This window comes from Capra hircus (genome assembly GCF_001704415.2).
Source record: "Capra hircus breed San Clemente chromosome X unlocalized genomic scaffold, ASM170441v1, whole genome shotgun sequence".
Lineage (NCBI taxonomy): Eukaryota > Metazoa > Chordata > Mammalia > Artiodactyla > Bovidae > Capra > Capra hircus.
In genome coordinates this window covers 62,040,391-62,058,316 of record NW_017189516.1, presented here as the reverse complement: position 1 = coordinate 62,058,316, position 17,926 = coordinate 62,040,391, and positions in this window count along the sequence as shown.

The window sequence follows — 17,926 nt, the reverse complement described above, 5'->3', positions numbered from 1 at the left end:
CAGCCCCTAACCTCCTAGAAACTGTCCTGCCCCTTCCCTGCTCCCCGCTTCAAAGCTTCCTGTATCTTCTCTTGGGAGCTTGCCCTGTCCTCCCTAGCAAAGCCTCACCATGTGAGCAATTAACCTTTCCATGCGTTCCTTGTTTTCTTTTTTACGATATGTTTTCTGTTCCGACTGTGGTGGGCCTTTGTTGCCATGCGCCGGCTTTCTCTGGCTGCGAGCGGGGGCCACTCTCTAGCTGCTGTAGGCAGGCTTCTCATTGCGGTGGCTTCTCTTGTTGCCGAGCACAGGTGCCAGTCTTGGGCTTCAATAGTCTTGGTGCACAGTCTTACTTGCCCCATGGCACGTGGCATCTTCCCGGACCAGGAATCAAACCAGCTCCCCCCTTGCGTCGGCAGGTGGATTCTTAACCGTTGAGCCACCAAGGAAGTCCTTTGCGCGTTCTCAACGCACGTAGCGTCATCCGTCTTGACCACTAAACCAGCATGCAGGGGAAAGGGCATCCAACCACCCCGTGGAGTGATTCTAGCCGTCAGTTTCAGACCCAAAGAAAACCATGGAGGAGCCCAGTATCATTTTTCAGAACAAGCAGAACGCTACTGCTCTGAGCCAAATAAGGGACTCGCCCATCGATATCTTGAATAACTTGCTGTTTGTAGACTTTCCAATAGCGATGCGTTTTATTTACCGCCCTTTCCTTAGTTAGATGACCTCAGCGTGGAATGTTTCAGCCTGAAGTGACCCTCTTTACCTACGAGCTCCTTGGTGTCTTACTTGTCAGTCTCTTAAACAGTTAATCGGGCTTCCGAGGTGGCACTAGTGGTAAAGAAGCCTCCTGCCCACGCAAGAGGCGAAAGAGACGCGGGTTCAATCCCTGAGTCGAGAAGATCCCCTGGAGGAGGGCATGGCAATGAGAGGGTAACAGGCAGGACGCCCAGGGGTCTCCAAAGGGAGGAAACAGGCTGCAAGTGTCAGACATTTTTCCTCTCTCTCTTAAGTGGCAGGAGGAAACAAATCTGTTACTTTTTTTCCCCTTGTCTGTACAAATTTAAAGAGAGGGTTCTCTTAAAATTCTGTGTTGCCAGGACAACAGCTGCTGGTTCCACCTGAACATGTCTCAAACCTTGAGCTCACCGATGCGTTTTTCTTATGGAAATATTTGTCTGAAGCTATGTTAATGAACTATACATTTACCCTAGACTCTTGTCTTAAGTTAATTCTACCTAAGACTCAGAACCGACTTGACAAACCAGTATGTTTTATTCCTACGTGGTTCTCCTAATCTATGTTCACGAAACGATATATTTGCCTGGAAATCTGCCTTTCTTCAAGATTCAGGTCAATCATTTTATGGCTCTGGACTCACCTGGAGCCCATGTTATCCCCAAATGCATGTTGTGGGTGAGGGGCCTGGTGCCATTCTCTGAGTTTTGAGACATTTCCTTTCTTTAATTAGCAGACTTCTAGTAGCAGAGTCGGACACGACTGAAGTGACTTAGCAGCAGCAGCAGCAGCAGTAGCTATATAACATCTGGCTAAAGACAAGCAGGGGGGCACTGTCTCTGCCCCCTTCTGATGTCTATATCAGAAGCTTTCTCTTTCTCTTCTATACCTTAATAAAACTTTATGACACAAAAGCTCTGAGCGATCAAGCCTCGTCTCTGACCCCAGACTAAATTCCTCTTGTCTGGAGGCCAAGAATCCCAGTATCGTTTGTGGTTCAGCAACAACCCTTCAGCAACGCACTCCAGTATTCTTGCCTGGAGAATCCCATGGGCAGAGGAGCCTGGTGGGCTGCAGTCCATAGGATCACAAAGAGTCCGACACAACTGAAGTGACTTAGCACACATTCATGCAAAGAGTTAATTACAGTTAAGGTAGCACATTACAGTGTTTGGGGCAAGGCGGTTATCTGCCCGTTGTGTGGTGAGGCCTGGCATGATGCCTTCTCTCTAATGTGAAAACAGCTCTCTTTTGAGCCCCCGCAGCAGTCATGTGAAGGGACTCACAGCTGTTCATTTCACACGGAGCATTTTTTTTTTTTAATTAAAAATTTTTTTGCACCAATTATTTTTAAGGTTGCATTTTAAAAAGTAGCTTGCTCTTCCACTGTCTCCTACAGATGTTTCTTTGGGTTGGATTCCTGGGTTGGGAAGATCCGCTGGACAAGGGAAAGGCTGCCCACTGCAGGATTCTGGCCTGGAGAATTCCATGGACTGTATAGCCCATGGGGTTGCAAAGAGTCGGACATGACTGAGCAACTTCCACGTTCATTGTAGTCATGTATTAAAGTGGAAGACATGTTTCTTTGTTTACTAAGACTGGCTAAAAGAGAGAATGGGCCTTGATTATAGCATAGCCAAGTGTGTTATGGACTTAAAGGCAATGCTAACCTTTTATTTATGGAACTGTTGTCTCCCAGCCATTTGGCCAAACTGGTGGCATGTAGTCATTCAAATCACTGTCGTAGCAACATTATAAAGTATATACCATTAACAAAATACTTTTATCAGAGACAGTCGATTTAGAGTGTTGTATGGTTTCAGGTGTACAGCAAAGTGAATCACTTATGCATATACATATGTTGACTCTGTTTTAGATTTTTTTCTCATATAGGTCATTACAGAGTACTTGGTAGAGTTTCCTGTGCTGTTCAGGAGATCCTTATCAGTTTCCTCTTTTGTAGGTGGTAGTACATATATGCGGAGAAGGCAATGGCACCCCACTCCAGTACTCTTGCCTGGAAAATCCTATGGACAGAGGAGCCTGGTGGGCTGCAGTCCATGGGGTCGCTACTAGTCGGAGACGACTGAGCGACTTCCCTTTCACTTTTCACTTTCATGCATTGGAGAAGGAAATGGCAACCCACTCCAGTATTCTTGCCTGGACAATTCCATGAGCAGAGGAACCTGGCAGGCTGCAGTCCATGAGGCTGCAAAGAGTTGGATACAATCTCCCAATTTATCCCTCCCCACTCCTTACCCTCTGGTAACCATAAGTCTCTATTCTATAAAAGTGACTCTGTTTCTGTCTTGTAGAGGGGTTCACCTGTACCTTTCTTTTTTTTTAGATTCCATATATATGTGATATCATGTATTGGTCTTCCTCTGTCTGACTTATTTCACCCAGTATGGCAATCTGTGGGTCCATCCATGTTGCTGCAGATGGCATTATTTCATTCTTTTTCATGGCTGATTAGTATTCCATCATCTGTATGGACCACATCTGCATGCCCACTCTTTTTTTTTTTCCCCCCCTTTTTAATTTATTTTTTTATTGAAGGATAATTGCTTTGCAGAATTTTGCTATTTTCTGTCACACCTCAGCATGAACCAGCCATAGGTATATATATAGCCCCTCCCTTTTGAACGTCCCTCCCATCTGCCTCCCCACCCCCAGGTTGACACAGAGCTCCTGTTTGAGTTTTCAGAGCCAAACACCAAATTCCCATTGGCTATCTATTTTACATTGGTAATGGAAGTTTCCGTGTTACTCTCTCCATACATCTCACCCTCTCCTCCCCCTCCCCGTGTCCATAAGTCTGTCCTCTATGTCTGTTTCTCCACTGCTGCCCTGTAAATAAATTCTTCAGTACCATTTTTCTAGATTCCATATATATGCATTAGAACACGATATTTATCTTTCTCTGACTCCCTTCACTCTGTATAATAGGTTCTAGGTTCATCCATGTCATCAGAACTAACTCAAACGTGTTCCTTTTTATGGCTGAGTAATAATCCATTGTGTATATATACCACAACTTCTTTATCCATTCATCTGTCGATGGACATCTAGGTTGCTTCCATGTTCTGGCTATTGTAAATAGTACTGCAGTGAACAATGGGATACACGTGTCTTTTTCCGTTTTGGTTTCCTCAGGGTATATGCCTGGGAGTGGGATTGTTGGGTCATGTGGTGGTTTTATTCCTAGTTTTTTAAGGAGTTTCCATACCGACTTCCATAGTGGCTGTATCAATTTACATTCCTACCAGTAGTTCAAGAATGTTCCCTTTTCTCACCAGTCTGACCTATTATTAGGCAAGACTCTGATGCTGGGAGGGATTGGGGGCAGGAAGAGAAGGGGACGACCCAGGATGAGATGGCTGGATGGCATCACTGACTCCATGGACATGAGTCTGAGTGAACTCCGGGAGTTGGTGATGGACAGAGAGGCCTGGCGTGCTGCGATTCATGGGGTCGCAAAGAGTCGGACACTACTGAGTGACTGAACTGAACTGAACTGACTGAAGCTAGCTTCCGAAACCCTCCTCCTAGGATCTATACCCTTCTCTCTTCTGTGTACACACGCTCTGTGACTTACTTCCAATCAACAGAATACAACACCGGACACGTATACTTGCTGCTGCTTCTGTGATTATGCTAGACTGGGCTGTGTGTGCTGACTCAGTCGTGTCCGACTCTTGGCGACCCCAAGGACTGTAGCCCGCCAGACTCCTCTGTCCATGGGATTCTCCAGGCAGGAATACTGGAGTGGGTTGCCATTTCCTCCTCCAGGGGAATCTTCCCACCCAGGGACCTAACCAGCATCTCTTATGTCCCCTGCACTGGCAGACACGTTCTTTACAACCAGTACCACCTGGGAAGACCTAAAAACATGCTTTAGGTCCCCTGTTGCTCACCGCCCCTGTCCTTTGCTGCCTCTGTATAAGTAAGCTGCCACGTTCCAGGGACCCACGTGGAAAGAAACTGACGGCCTCGGTGCTCAGACTCACAAGGAACTAAATTCTGTCAGCCGCCGCGGGAGCTTAGAAGTCCGTCCTTCCCCGACTGGATCCTCAGATGAGAGCTCAGCTGTGGCCGACTCCTTGGGAGCAGCCTTGAGGGGAAGACCCACCCAAGCAGCGCCCGGATTCCTGATGCACAGGAACCAGGCCATAATAATAAATGTGTACAGGGTTAAGTCGCTAAGCTTATGTTAATTTGCTGAACAGATACAGATAGCTAATGCCGGAGGGTTGGCATATTTAGAAAACAACATGATTCCTAAAGACTCTTTTATCATTTCTATCAACTTCATGGCTGGTCCTTTTTTTTTTTTTTCTTCCCTCTCCATTCATCTTGGGCTTCCCAGGTGGCACAGTGGTCAAGAATCAACCTGCCAATGCAGGAGACGTGGGTTTGATCCCTGGGGTTGGGAAGATCCCCTGGAGAAGGAAATGGCAACCCATTCCAGTATTCTTGCCTGGAGAATCCCATGGACAGAGGAGCCTGGAGGGCTATAGTCTGTGGGTTCGCAAAGACTTGGACATGACTGAAAGAGTCAGATGCTACTGAGCAACTGAACCCGCATGAGCGCACACACACAATTCACCTTAAAACATTGCTTCTTCAATGCACTTGATTCTAAGAATAAACTGGGGGGTGCTTGTGACGTGTACAGAATTCTCATCTTTTAGAACTCAATGAATTTGGCTAGGAGTCTGGAATTGCAGTGTGATGCCTAGGGTTCTCTTTTGTTCAGACATAGTTGCAAAGCACTGTCATAGATTTGGGCAGTTGGTCTTGACCTTGGTTGAAGGCAGGATTTCTATAATACTTGGAATGCTTTCTCTCCGGTAAAGCGTGAGACCTGGGATCACTTTTATTTTAGAGGTGAGCCTGGTAATTTTTTTTTTCCATTATGTCTGCGCCAGGTCTTAGTTAAGGCACGTGGAATATTTTAGTTGTGGCATGTGGGATCCAGTTCCCTGCTCGGGAATTGAACCCCGAGCCGTTCGTTGGGAGTGTAGTGTCTTAGCCACTGGACCCCCAGGGAAGTCACTGTCCAGGTAATTTTAATGTGCAGCCAAATTTGAGAACTTGATGTCAACAACAGGCAAAAACTCTGACAAGGATGCTTGCTAGTTAACCTGATGGGGATGAGGACTGGAGAAAATTAATGTTGTAGCAAATACATACTTTCCTACAAGACTGACTCCTCAAAACAAGACCCATCCCTCCTTTTCCAAGTCCATCTTGTTAAAGTGACTCCTTTGGCAGGTAAAACATAATTGTACAATGTTTGCCTGCAAGATTTTGAGTATCCAAGTGAAAAAAAAACAGAAGCTGCCAATACAGAAAGTGGAATAATTTTCGTTATCCTGTCTAGATTCTTCTAGAAGCTTGAAGGGGATATGTGAAGAACACATATCCAGAGTTGGCTACATAATTTGTAGTGTGTGTGCCCAGTTGTATTTGGCTCTTTGCAACCCCATGAAGATCCAGCCAGTCCATTCTGAAGGAGATCAGCCCTGGGGTTTCTGTGGAGGGAATGATGCTGAAGCTGAAGCTGAAGCTCCAGTACTTTGGCCACCTCATGCGAAGAGTTGACTCATTGGAGAAGACTCTGATGCTGGGAGGGATTGGGGGCAGGAGGAGAAGGGGATGACAGAGGATGAGACAGCTGGATCGCATCACTGACTCGATGGACATGAGTCTGAGTGAGCTCCAGGAGTTGGTGATGGACAGGGAGGCCTGGTGTGCTGCAGTTCATGGGGTCACAAAGAGTCGGACACGACTGAGCGACTGAACTGAACTGAACTGGACTGTAGCCCGCCAGGCTCCTCTGTCCATGGGATTTCACAGACAAGAATACTAGAGTGGGTTGCCATTCCCTTCTCCAGGGCATCTTCCCGACCCCAGGGATCGAACCTGGGTCTCCCGCATTGTAGGCAGATTCTTTACTGTCTGAGCCACCAGAGTCTTGCTATACATCATTTGTGGAGCCCTTTTCAAGAAGCAGGGAAAATAATGCTGTTAGAGGCTTGAGATAGAAAGCTTCTTCTTTTGTTCCGCAGTCTGTGTTTTTGACTTGTCATGGTGTTTTGTATTTGCTATTTAATGTTGTTCTAAGTACAGGAAAATTATTAGCACGAATATTACCATTCATTTTCATGTTGTACAACGCCAGTTTTTATATGCAAATATTAATAGCATTTAACTTACATACAGAGCCGCTGAAATTGCCCAGTGTATATTTCATAGCTGGCACGTGCATATGTATTTTCTTCTTATCAGAATGGTAGAAACAGTGCATGTCCCTACAGCAGCTGTTTTTATATTGTTTCTTTCTCTCTATGCATTTGTTTGGCTGGTGTCAGTTGCGGCTCTTGGGATCTCTGTGGCGTCGCGTGGGGTGTTTCGTTGTGGAGTGTGGATTCTCCGGTCGTGCTGCTCAGGATTAGTAATTGCAGGCTTGGTCGCTACATGGCATATGGGAGCTTAGTTCCCCAACCCGGGATCAAACCCTCGTCCCCTCTGTTGCATGGTGGATTCTTAACCCCTGAACCACCAGGGAAGTCCCTGTTTTGCTTCTTTCTTTGTACACATTCAACCCACACTCCATACCATTATTTCACTGATGAGTAGAAAGGATAAGGGCTTCCCTGGTGGCTTAGCAGCAAAGACTCCGACTGCAGTGCAGGAGACGCAGCTTTGATCCCGGGTCGGGAAGATCCCCTGGAGAAGGGAACGGCAACCCACTCCAGTCCGCTTGCCTGGGAAATCCCATGGACAGAGGAGCCTGGTGGGCTATACAGTCCATGGGGTTGTAAAGAGTCAGACACGACTTAGCAACCAAACTACCACCAACACCACCACCAGGATACAGAGGAAGGAATTCTGGGCCGGCCTCTCTGAATCTTTCCTTCTGGGTCGTCGTTTTCAGCCTGAGCGGCTGGCCAGTGCAAGACAGGATGGCCTAGATGGGTTCCTTCATTGCCTCTGTGTCTTAGAATCTCACTGCTTCCGTTGTTGTTTGAAGCAAGTTGCGGGTGGAAATCAGGGAAGGGCTGTTAGTCTCCCCAGACTCGTGGAAGGCATGGCCGTAGGGGCTGTTAGCCCCCGTTTGCCTCGCCTTACTCAATTGCAGACATCCCCTGCCCACCTTTGCCATCACTGCGCTTCTCGCCTGCCTCACATGATCAGTCCAGTGGAAATCTCTACTCACCGAGTATCGTGTGAACAGGCAGTGATGGACGTGGACCGCACAGTGTGTATTTCGTCTCCTCCCGTCGCATTTCGCTTACAAGATGCAAGTTCGGAGATGACAGTAAGAACATCAGCGTGGGTGGGACAAATCGAGACCAATCGAGTAGCGTTGACTTACACGCACTGTGTAGAATAGACAGCTAGTGGGAAGCTGCAGGGAGGTCAGCTCCGTGCTCTGTGATGACCTAGAGGGGTGCAGTGAGCTGTGAATCAAGAGGGAGGGGATATATGTTTACTTAGAGCCAATTCCCTGGGTTTCAGTTGGTAAAGAAGCGGCCTGCAATGCAAGAGACCCCGCTTCAATTCCTGGGTCAGGAAATGCCGCTGGAGAAGGGATAGGCTACCCACTCCAGTATTCTCAGGCTTCCCTTGTGGCCCAGCTGGTAAAGAATCCGCCTGCAATGCGGAAGACCTGGGCTTGATCCCTGGATTGGGAAGGCCCCCTGGAGAAGGGAAAGGCTGCCCACTCCAGTGTTCTGGCCTGGAGAATTCCATGGACTGTACAGTTCACGGGGTCACAAAGAGTCAGAAAGGACTGAGTGACTTTTGCTTTCACTATAGCTGATTCACTTCATGGTACAGCATGTATGAATACAACATTGTAAAGCAATTATACTCCAATTAAAAAAAATTTTTTTAGGGATGACAGAGCATGATACTGATTATGGGGTCACACAGCCAGGGAGCCAACCCCGAAGCTGATGTCACTGTCATGAGAACTGGAAAACAAAGGACAGGAGATGGAAGCAAAGATCGACATGGCCATCAACAGGGAAGACTGGCTTCTGGACTTCAAGTCTGCAGAATTGAGTGGATGGTGGCTACACGGGTCCCTTTGACCCTGCCTGTCATCAGAGACTTTTGCTGTTACGGTTACGGAGCACAGGATGAATCAGTGGATGTTTGTGACAAAATGCAAAGCGTTTTGGATGACAGTGGAGTTGGAGACTAAGGGAAAGAAGCTGTGTAAACACAGCTAGAGATGGCGATTAGTTCTGGTGTTCTCTAGGTCTACCTGAAGGAGGGCAGGGGTGTGGTTCTCCAGCAACAGCTCCGTGATAATACCTGGGAGCTTGATGACATCTGTTCTTGTTCAGTTGCTCAGTCATGTCCGACTCTTTGCGACCGCATGGACTGCAGCCCCAACTCCCGGAGCTTGCTCAAACTCACATCCATCGAGTTGGTGATGCCATCCAACCGTCTCATCCTATGTCGTCCCCTTCTCCTGCTGCCCTCAACCTTTCCCAGCATCAGGGTCTTTTCCAATGAGTCAGTTCTTTGCATCAGGTGGCCCAAGTATTGGAGCTTCAGCTTCAGCCCTTCCAATCAGTATTGACCACGTCTGGTACTGCATAATCAATCAACCCTCTTGCCTTTCTTTCTAAGCTTCGGAGCCCTGCCAATCCTGAGATTCTTATTTTTTAATGCATCATTGCCCAGAACAGTGTTGGGCGCCCTACCTGATCTTGGCCCATGCATCCAGTGTAACAGACTGTGGACCTTTTCTTGATGCATCTGGTGGTCCCGTGGCTAAGACTCTGAGCTTCTCTTGAAGGGGGCCCAGGTTTGCTCCTTGGGAACTAGGATCCTTCATGCCACGTGGCACGGGCAAAAATAAAAATAAAAATTTGATAAAGAAAGAAAGCAAACATAGAAGAAGAAAAAAGAGAGCTAACTTTGAAAGAAGCCAGGAAAAGGGGAGATATTGGTGTCTAACTCTCATCATTTTGTTCAGATAATGTCAACCATTTGCGTACTGACCCTAAGCTATTAAGAAGATGAGATGCGTGGATGGCATCACCGACTCAGTGGACGTGAGTTTGAATAAGCTCTGGGAGTTGGTGATGGACAGGGAGGCCTGGCGTGCTGCGGTCCATGGGGTCGCAAAGAGTCAGACACGACTGAGCGACTGAACTAAACTGAAGCTATTAGGAGCTTTTCCTCTCTCTTGGATCTTGATGCTTATGTAAATTTGGTTAAGAGTAAGCTCGCTCTGAGGCTATTATATGAGACAACATTTGATAATCCTGCAAGCTCCCTTCACACGTCTGACCTTCTTTTATTGCCTGGTCTTTAAAAAACCCAGGTCACTGTATTCCATTAGCAATTGCTTTTGTTATTCTGAACTCCTAGTAATTAGATTTTCTTCATTAACCTGGATGTCTTAGACCTTATGTTTGTTTTCTTTTCTTCAACTATGAATTCTCCGTTTACTCCTGCCCAGAAAAGAAAATGCAATCCTGAAACTACTCGGAAGCAAGCACCTAGGTTTAATTTTCTTCTCTGATTTCAGTTTTGGGGAAGAAAAGCTTTCCGTCTCCCCTCTTAAATTCGTTGCCTGGAAGTGTGTGAATTAAACTATCTGAAGAAAGAGGAAGAGAACAAAAGGTGCACAATTTTTATGCATATTTGTGTGCATAGAAATAGGAGTGAAATGAAAAGAAACAGGTAAACTCAGGGGCTTGTATACCCTTTTAAAGACGGCTTGGGCTTCAAGGGATGACAAAACATGGAGACTCGGAATGGGTCAAGCTGTGGTGCTGGAGAAGACTCTTGAGAGCCCCTTGGACTGCAAGGACATCCAACATAAAGGAGTCCAAGGAGTCCATCCTAAAGGAGATCTGTCCTGGGTGTTCATTGGATGGACTGATGCTGAAGCTAAAACTCCAATACTTTGGCCACCTGATGCGAAGAGCTGACTCATGTGAAAAGACCCTGATGCTGGGAAAGATTGAGGACAGGAGGAGAAGGGGGCGGCAGAGGATGAGATGGTTGGATAGCGTCACCGACTCAATGGACACGAGTTTGAGCAAACTCCAGGAGATAGTGTGGGACAGGGAAGCCTGGCGTGCTGTGGTCCATGGGGTCTCAAAGAGTCAGACATGACTTAGCCATTGAACAGCAAAGGATGTAGGTGGGGAAAATGCAAGATACAGGCTGTTTTACGAAGGTCTGCTAAGGCAGACTCATCTTGTGGTCCACTCTCCTCTTGGGTGAGAGGAGTTGGTCCTCTCTTTCTGGGGGGAGGAGGTGATGAATTTTCTAAAAAGAAGATATGCCCATTTCTGGAGATCAACCCTGGGATTTCTTTGGAAGGAATGATGCTAAAGCTGAAGCTCCAGTACTTTGGCCACCTCATGCGAAGAGTTGACTCACTGGAAAAGACTTTGATGCTGGGAGGGATTGGGGGCAGGAGGAGAAGGGGACAACCGAGGATGAGATGGCTGGATGGCATCACGGACTCGATGGATGTGAGTCTGAGTGAACTCTGGGAGTTGGTGATGGAGAGGGGGCGCCTGGCGTGCTGCGATTCATGGGGTCGCAAAGAGTCGGACACGACTGAGCTGAGCGACTAAACTGAACTAACTGAACTGAGCTGAACGATACATGTGTATGTAACGACACAAACTTACGTGTTTGTGTGTTTGTACCCACAAGGAGGACTGAGCAGCTGTGTATTTCTTTCCTAATAGTCTAATGCTCATATTATAAAGCTTATCCAATGGAACAGTTATCCACACCAGTGCCAGACGTGAAAGTCTCACTTGTATCTTACTTAGAATGGTAGTTCTCGGTTTCATTTTTCTTCCATTGTAAGAGAGTCAAGCAAACTGCAACCTGACCGTAGGTTTCTTCTCTTTTCACCTTGTTACATTTATTATGCATGCATCACGTCCTGAAGATTCAGTAAGCCTCAGACTTAAGAGTAAATTATATAAACTTTCATGAGTGACAGAAAGCTTTGTGTGTATCGGTCAAAATGTCAGGTATCTAAATAAAACATGACACTCAAACTGTGTTTACATCGAGGGCCATAGGCCAATCGCTCAGGATGGAAACCCAATTTGCTTAATAGAATCAGCTGTGATGATGAATACACTTTATAATCTGCAGCTCCTTGCTGTTTTGTGGGGAGCGACTTTTGGAAAATGTTTAAGATTAAGCAAGTATGGGTTATAAGAATCGATGCTTCTGAACTGTGGTGTTGGAGGAGACTCTTGAGAGTCCCTTGGACAGCAAGGAGACAAACCAGTCAATCCTAAAGGAAATCAGTCCTGAATATTCATTGGAAGGACTGATGCTGAAGCTGAAGCTCCAATCCTTTGGCCACCTGATTTGAAGAACTGACTCACTGGAAAAGACCCTGATGCTGGGAAGGATTGAGGGCAGGAGGAGAAGGGGACGACAGAGGATGAGATGGTTGGATGGCATCAGCGACTCAACAGACATGCGTTTGAGCAAACTCTGGGAGTTGGTGATGGACAGGAAGGCCTGGTGTGCTGCAGTCCATGGGGTTGCAGAGTCGGACACTTCTGAGCAGCTGAACTGAACTGATGGGTTCAAAAATTTCCAAACGTTGCAACTCTGGAGGACTTACTGCCCGGTTAATAATTCTGAGTGTTGATGAGATTATAGAGGTTGAGGATTATAGGATTTGATTTCTCTTAATACCCGAGAGGTGATTGGCCTTCTTCATTAAGATTCTGGAAAATAATTTGCAAATACGTTCTTACAGGGCAGAAGGTTAATTGCTTCCTCTCTTTTGAAAAATCTCTCTTGTGTACACATTTCTCTGTACGAATATACTTCAGCTTTGTATTTCCTTTAATAGAGACACTGGAGAGACTTCGGTGGTGGTCTAGTGGTTAAGACTCCATGCTTCCACTGGGGCAGGCGGCCATGGGTTCAGCCCGTAGTCAGGTAACTAATATCCCACATGCTGAGCAGTGCAGTCAAAGAAAAAAAAAAAGAGAGACACTATAGGACTTCAGTTGTTGGAAATGGTCTTGTAAAACGAAGGAAAAAACAAAATACGTCCTTAGCTTGCACTGGTGAATTGCACACCCCAAACCATATGTATGAAAATAAATTCCCAAAGCTGAATTCTAAGTAAACCAGCTCTCTCTGATCTTTGCTAACAGAGATTAACTGCTAAGGAGGAGTGAGAAGAAAATGGTGACCCAGGTTCCACAGGAGTTTTATTTTTAATTTTGGTATTAAAATCAAGTTCCCAGGGCTTTCTTTTCCAGTGGTCCAGTAGTTGAGACTGTGCACTTCTGATGTAGGGATCAAGGGTTTGATCCCCGGTTAGGGAACTGAGATTCCACTTGCCACAAAGTACGGGTCAAAAAATAAAAATAAAAATAGCAATAAGAATGATAGTAATTAAAAAAAAAATTTAAACATGTATTTAAAAAAACTCAACTTCCCAGTTATACTCATCCTAAAGTAACATAAGATTTGTTTCTATTTTTTCCTACCAAGAACACATTTAACTGGGCAGACGTGGATAGAATTCTCAGAGGCTGGTGTGCAGTTTATTGGCACTCATACAGGGCTGAGGGTAGTCTTCCATACCTTAAGAAAATGAAGTGGCTTGATCATTTTCACTAAATAAGTATTGTCTGGCAGACAGTTTATACATAGTGACTTTCTGACAAATAATGACTAGCTGTTCTCAGAGAATTATAAGGAAGCTAATGTCAATTATTTACCTATCAACCTATCAATTCATCATCCATCCGTCCATCCATATATCGAGTGAGTATCTAGCATCTGAAATAATGGACACTTACGGACATGGTTGCCATGTTCTTTATTATTTCCCCATTCATTTCCATCCTGCCTCTACCCTGCCCCCCCCCAAAAAATCTGGATCCTCAATTTGATGTTTATTTTTTGTCGTTTGTCTTTAAAGTGATGCTGTGAATTAGGTATCCAGAAACAACACATAGACTTCTTTTGCATAATTTACAATTTGACATAAACGCTATTATATTGTCTGTATCCTTCTGATTTTTACCATCCCCTGCTATTTTTGTTAGAGACTGTTGTCCGTTCATCTCTCTGTGGTTGGCTCATTTCATCTCCTACACAAGTCTTTCATTGCGTGAATATCCAACCTATGATTTTGTGTGTATCCCCTGAATGGAAAATTGAGTTGCTTCCACGTTTCTCCTGTGATAGGAAATGCCTTAAGGAACCTTCCTGAACAGACAGATATGAGTGTTTCTTTAACTTGCATAATTGGGAATGAATTTTTTAGCTCAGAGGGCAGGTATATACCTATAATGGTCTCCGTTGTAGAGTGTGCACAAACTCCTGGCATTTGGGATCGGCACACTTTTTAATATTTGCCAATGTTATGGTTATAGAATGGGTTTCCCTGGTGGCTCAGTGGTAATGAATCCGCCTGCCGTGAAGCAGCTATAGGAGACGTGGGTTCGATCCCTGGATGGGGAAGATCCCCTGGAGGAGGGCGTGGCAACCCACTCCAGTATTCTTGCCTGGAGACTCCCATGGACAGAGGAGACTGGTGGGCTGCAGTCCTTGGGGTTGCAAAGAGTCAGGCACGACTGAACGACTGCACAACAAAGCTATCGCTGAAGAATTTTGTTGTAGTTTTGAAGGTATCAACGTGTTAATCATTTTCTTCTTGATTTGCATGCTTTGTCCAGGTGATGAAAACTCTTGCTATTCAAAGTCATAGCATTTACTTCTAGAAGTTTTCAAGTGTTGCTTTTCACATCGGGGTACAATGGATTACATTTCCTTTCAGAGTAACACTCCTTCGAAACCGTCTGGCTTCTGAAGTCTTTAATAATCCTACACTCAGATAGCTAACGGAGAAGGCAATGGCACCCCACTCCAGTACTCTTGCCTGGAAAATCCCATGGACGGAGGAGCCTGGTGGGCTGCAGTCCATGGGATCACTGGGAGTCGGACACAACTGAGTGACTTCACTTTGACTTTTCACTTTCATGCATTGGAGAAGGAAATGGCAACCCACTCCAGTGTTCTTGCCTGGAGAATCCCAGGGACGGGCGAGCCTGGTGGGCTGCCGTCTATGGGGTCACATGGAGTCGGACATGACTGAAGTGACTTAGCAGCAGCAGCAGCAGCAGCAGATAGCTAAGACATGAGAAACATTGGAGGAGGTGAGGAATGGAAAATAAAATGGACTAAGCATGCTCAGGCTTCATCACCGACCCACAGAAAGAGGATCACTGTGACTCTGAATTATTACTCGCAGCCTGAACAGGAGCAGATGTAGACGTGAGGCAGAGTTGACCACAAGGAGAGCATTTTGATACTAGCAGCCTGCCATTTTGCCAGCAATTAGCACTGCACAGGGCTTCCCAGGTGACTCTGGCGGTAAAGAATTCACCAGCCAATGCCATAGATGCGGTTTTGGTCCCGGGCTGGGAAGATCCCCCAGAGGAGGAAATGGCAACCCACTCCAGTATTAGTTACTTCAGTCGCTCAGTCGTGTCCGACTCTTTGCGACCCCGTGAACCACAGCACACCAGGCCTCCCTGTCCATCACCAACTCCCGCAGTCCACCCAAACCCATGTCCATTGAGTCAGTGATGCCATCCAACCATCTCATCCTCTGTCGTCCCCGTCTCCTGCCCTCAATCTTTCCCAGCATCAGGGTCTTTTCACATGAGTCAGCTCTTCGCATCAGGTGGCCAAAGGATTGGAGTTTCAGCTTCAGCATCAATCCTTCCAGTGAACACCCAGGACTGATCTCCTTTAGGATGGACTGGTTGGATCTCCTTGCAGTCCAAGGGACTCTCAAGAGTCTTCTCCAACATCACAGTTCAAAAGCATCAATTCTTCGGTGCTCAGCCTTCTTCACAGTCCAACTCACATCCATACACGACCACTGGAAAAACCATAGCCTTGACTAGACAGACCTTTGTTGGCGTAATATCTCTGCTGTTTAATATGCTGTCTAGGTTGGTCATAACCTTCCTTCCAAGGAGCAAGCGTCTTTTAATTATATTTCCAGCCTTTTCCACATGCATATCCCTTCTGTTTAAGGGTCTAGGACGTTTATGCTGCAGCCTCCCTGGGATCTTTCTTAAGTCACTTCCAGCAGAAGATACGATCACATACGATATCTCATTCCCCAAGCTCATCAACTCCTGCAGAGCTGGGCTGAGCTGAGCACAGGCCCCCGTGACTAAGCTCGGTTTCTTTCTCTTGGCTATTCTGCACACTGACATTTTTGTTTCATAAATTATTCCGTATCATCATTCTGAATCAATTCAGTAGGGCCTGATCGATGCTGCCTAAATAGATAAAAATTGTATTTTTCAGCCAGTTCAGACAGTATTGATCTGAGAGCAGAGGTGATCGTATTAATCAATGGAGGCGCTACCCTTTTCCCCCATCTCAGTCGCTGGTCAGAACCAGATGGAAGTATATTGTGATTCAGAATGATCGGTGCAGAGAATTCTTACAAAGACTTGTAAAAAACCCACGTCACCTTTCCCATGAGATGGCTGGAAGCCAATCTGGAAAGTCAGAACAAGTGCAAACGATTACAGTTAGCATTGTTCCAGACCTAGCCTTTGGTTCTGTTTTGCAACTGTGGGGTGCATTAGCTGGAGGTGTTTGTGTAAGGTTACAATGCCAGGGGGTGGTCCAAATAACGCCAGCGTAGGCTCCTGGTATATGGAGGTGCAAGCAAGCTCCTGAGAACTAGCATGGTGCTGTCAGCTTTTAAAAAAAAAGGACACCGTGAGTTATGTGTCAGGTTTTATTTGGGGGCAAAATGAGGACTTATAGCCCAGGATAGAGCACCCTAGAGAGCTCTGAGAGACTGCTCCAAAGAGGCAAGGGGGAAGGCCAGTAGATATGTGATTTTAGTGAAGGGATAGTACATGCAATCGAGCACATATTTTCTTTTTTCCCCAGAAGGTTTCTGCTCGTCTTGTGAGGGTTATTGCTCATCCTGAGGAGCAGACATCATCTGGAAGGATTTTAGAGCATTTCTAGATGTGAAGAGATGCAGAATTGGATGCATAAAATCAGCTTCTGAAAATCTCTAACTCTCTGAAGACCTGTCTTGCCACTTCATCCCAGAGCACAGATGCCTCCTGTCTGCTCTCCACCCTGAGCTCCTTTCAGGGGCTGTTGAAAAGTCAGCGGCTGCAGCACCTGATTTAATCCTTATAGAGGCAGATGGCAGGGGCCCTTTTTGTTGTTCAGTTGCTCCCTTGAGTCAGACTCTTTGCGACCCCACGGACTGCAGCACGCCAGGCCTCTCTGTCCGTCACCAACTCCCTGAGCTTGCTCAAACTCATGTCCATCGAGTCGGTGATGCCATCCAACCGTCTCATCCTCAGTTGTCCCCTTCTCCTCCCGCCTTCAATCTTTCCCAGCATCAGGGTCTTTTCCAATGAGTCAGTTCTCCGCATCAGGTGGCCAACAGTATTTGTGATTGGCAGTGCCTGCTACAGCACAGAGGCTTAGGTCAGGTTCCTCACAGGCTGCCTGGGATGAGGAATCTCAGGATTCCAAGGAAGGAAAGCCAGCCACAGGAGGAGAAGGCAGGGCAGGAAGCAGGGGAGACAAAAGTGGGTGATTTCTGCCAAGTCCCACCTTCAGCCTGATCTCTGTAGCATGCTTGGATGTAAACAGCATCTTAGGGGACTTTTTGTATGTGTTTGCCTAAAGGCCAGGGAGCCGGGCAGGTGGATTTACCCCTCTTCAGTCATCGCCTGCATAGTTTGGGGCTTGAGGATATATTGGGGGTGGAGGCGCCACGTGGGAAGGGCATTTGGACCCCTGACACGTCTCTCGGTTCCAGTAGCCCAAAGATAGGAGACCTCCTGATGGAGACACTCCAGGAAAAGAGCCAAGAGGTGCGAGGTGTGCACGCAGAGCTGGCATGAGGGATCCACTGGGAACAGGGAAGGGAGGCAATCACATCAGCTGGAATGGTCACGCAGGGATTGTCCAGCTGAAAATGCAATAACCTACAAGCTCCGCAGTGATGCGGTCTGTGGCAAATCAAAGCCTTTAAACAGAAAGGGAGAATGGGATGGAAGGAAGGCGGAAGGACAGAGAAAGAGGAAGACAGGAAAAAGAAAAAGAGAAAGAAGGGGACAGAGGGAGGGAAAGAGGATTGAGGGGAAAAATAAAA